The sequence below is a fragment of the Thrips palmi genome, unplaced genomic scaffold (assembly GCF_012932325.1).
Source record: "Thrips palmi isolate BJ-2018 unplaced genomic scaffold, TpBJ-2018v1 HiC_scaffold_19, whole genome shotgun sequence".
In the NCBI taxonomy this organism is placed as follows: Eukaryota; Metazoa; Arthropoda; class Insecta; order Thysanoptera; family Thripidae; genus Thrips; species Thrips palmi.
Genome location: NW_023144628.1, coordinates 11,064,968 through 11,068,399, shown reverse-complemented (window position 1 = coordinate 11,068,399; position 3,432 = coordinate 11,064,968).

The following is a 3,432-nucleotide window of genomic DNA, read 5'->3' as shown; positions in this document are numbered from 1 at the left end:
CGTACCGATTTTCTTTCCGTCCGCCGGCTTTTTCCGTCCCCACACGCAAAACAAGAGGCCCGGGGCGAAAAATGAAAGAAATTTTTGTCGACAGAGACACGAAAACCAACAGGGGAGAAAACAAAGGGAAGGCCAAACAAGGCGCGCCAATGCCAAGGTGGCGAAAATAACAGCTGATTGAACATAACGGGCGAGCGGAGCGAGGGAGGGAGGGAGGGAGGGAGGGAGAGAGGGAGGGAGGGAGGGAGGGAGGGAGGGAGGGAGGGAGGGAGGGAGGGAGGGAGGGAGGGAGGAGGGAGGGAGGGAGGGAGGGAGGGAGGGAGGGAGGGAGGAGAGGGAGGGAGGGAGGGAGGGAGGGAGGGAGGGAGGGGGGGGAGGGAGGGAGGGAGGGAGGGAGGGAGGGAGGGAGGGAGGGAGGGAGGGAGGGAGGGAGAAAGCGCCCGCAGAGAGCGGGATAGGCAACGCGCCCGGCTGGCGTGCGCGGCGGGATGGTCGACCCCCGTACCATTACCATTAAGGGCTAGACCACACATGATCGTATGCCCTTTCGGGCCCGACACATGCTCGCCTGCACTGCTCGACCGGCGCCCCGCCACGCGCCACTCGGCCTCCCAGGGAAAGACCCCTGAGCGCGTCCGACCGCGGGGGAGGAGGAGGAGAAGAGAGGAAGAAAAGGAGGAAGGAGAGAGAGCGCGCGGACCTTCCCAACAACAACTTGTTTCCCCGATTTTAATTTTCCGGACCGCCGCGCCAGATGGAGCTGCAGTCGCTGCCGAGGCGGAGGAAGGAGGTGCAGGTGCCCGAAAAAGGAATGAAGAAAAGGAGTTGGCGGGAAGATTCGAAACGCGGCAGCAGGGAACCGAGTGAGTGAGTAGGGGTACGGGGCTTTGGAGGGGAACGGGGGAGAGGGGGAGCGTTTAGCTGCAGCTCGATCCATCCCGGGAAAGCTAGTTTACTTTTTCGCACGCTGCTGGCGTAAATATTTTCGTTGCTTGACGTGCGGGGGTAGGAAGGGTGCCTTCACGTCGTGTGTGTGTGTTTGTGTCTGTATGAGAGAGAGTGACTGAGAGAGAGGACGAGAGAGATGGCCTGCGCCCCCCGCGGGCCGCGCGTGTCTGTGTGGAGAGTAAGTGAATATGTGTGCGTGCGTGTGGAGGCGCACAAAGAGGGAGAACCAGCCCGCCCTTGTGAACGCCTTCAAGGATTTTCATCTTGTCTGTTTTTCTTGCCGCCGCTCCCCCGCCCCTCCCCCCGCCGTCCCGGTCCACCAGGGCTCCCCTCCCCCTGGCGCTGCTGCCGCTGCTGAGACGGACGGCCACTTTGAAGGTGGCAATCCCTCTGCGGAGATGGTCCGACGGCAGATAAGGCGGGCTGGCGGCCGGGCGGCTGATGGCCTTTGGATGGGGTATTTCCCCGCACCGCCGCGCCGCCAGGGCAACCATTACGGGGGGTATTTACGCGCAGCCTATCTGCCTAGTTCCGCATTACCACTGCGACGCTGGCGGCGTTTCCGGCGCCAAATCAGCAGAGAGGCGTCGAAACGTCATCAGTGTGGCGCTCGGGCGCGGACCGGGTCGACACGGCCCCCTTTCCCCACTCCCTTCGCACTCGTCCGGCAAATCGACAAGGGCTGGAGGAATGCTCTTCGCCTGGAGAAATGCTCTTCGGCTGGAGAAATGCTCTTTGGCTGGAGAATGCTCCTCCGCTGGAGAAATGCTCTTCGGCTGGAGAATGCTCCTCCGCTGGAGAAATGCTCTTCGGCTGGAGAATGATCCTCCGCTGGAGAAATGCTCTTCGGCTGGAGAAATGCTCTTCGGCTGGAGAAATGCTCTTCGGCTGGAGAATGCTCATCCGCTGGATAAATGCTCTTCGGCTGGAGAATGCTCCTCCGCTGGAGAAATGCTTTCGGCTGGAGAAATACTCTTCGCCTGGAGAAATTATGCTCTTCAGCTGGAGAAATGTTCCTGGAAGCCCCGGCCAAGGGCCGCAGGCCAAGGCCGTCGAGAGGCTGGCTCTGCTTGCTCCTCTGAACGGGTTCGCGGTTCAGGCTGCAGCGACCCGGAGCCGCACCACCCTCGGCACTACCGCTTCCGACTGGCAGGTCTCTCGCTCTCACGAGGCACGAGGGTGCGAGAGAGACAGACCACAAAGGCAGCGAGCGGCGCGCATCTAATCTGAAACAAAGGTGAGCGAAATGAAGCGAGGCAGCGGGGCGTGGCGGGGCGTGGCGTGGCGGCAGCGCGGCCTGAAAGGAACAAAACATGGCGGCCGCACAATTATTCTAATGACAATAATACAGGAGCATGGTGCGGGGGTAGGGGGGGGGGGAGAAGCCCGCGGCGAATTTTTATTCGACGCCCCTCGACTAGTCCCCATTACGCCTTTGTTTTCGTCTTCATCTCTCAGTGTCATTCCATCAGGCGAGGTGGCTGGCAGGGAAAGGGGAGGGGGGACTGAGAAGAGACAGTCGCGCGCGAGAAAAAGAGAGTCGGAGGATGTCCTTTTGATTGTTGTGACGTCACGCCCTGGTGAATCCCGCACTCTGTCTCTGTCCCACCCACACGGAACAGCCCGCGGTGCGAGCGAGGCAGCGAACACGCTGCGGAGCGTCAGACTCAGACTGCTGACGGCGTGGGCGCGCCGCGGCGCGACGTGGCGCGTCGCGCTCCAGCAGTTAGCCAAAGCCCCCATCGAGACGGCGAAGGTGCCGAGGCGTGGCGGGTTGTGGCGGGGCGGGGTGTGGCGGGGTGGGGTGGGGTGGGGCGGGGTGGGGCCGTCGCAGCCGCCAGACAGCGTGGCCGAATCGCCAGAATGGAGAGCAGAGAGCCCATCCCATCTCGAAGCGGAGCCGAGCGCGCCGCATTTTGCATGCAAACTTTGTGTCGGCGTGCGGCCTCGGCGGCCTCGGCGGCCACACCTCCGAGACGACGGCCTCATCAGCGAGACCCGGGATCGACTCCCAGCGCCGCGTTAGCGTTTTATAGCGCCTGGCGTATTTATGACCCGGGAAAAAGCAATCGAGTCTGCGTGCGACGACGACGAAGACCGCGCACCTAGTGTAGCTTTACCGCACGGGGAGAAAAGAGGAGAACACGCGTGGCCCCGCCGGGAGTTGAACCCGCCCCCTACGCGAGCACGCACTCCTTGCCGTGCCGTGCCTGCTGGAGGAGCAGTGGCAAGGCAGCAGCCACCGCCACACGCGTCCTTGGGAATTACTGAGGCTGCCCCGGCACAGGCCTTTCTGACGTGCGGAGATGGACGCGACCGCACGCACGCACACTGCCACCGCGCGCGCTCACACGCACACACACCGACACGCACACACACTCTTGCCCCACGCAGACACGCGCAGGTGTGGGCGCGGGGGAAAGAGTCGTCGTTGTGTTATGCGCGGTGCATACCGGCGGAGTGACATATGGTCGGAACAATGCC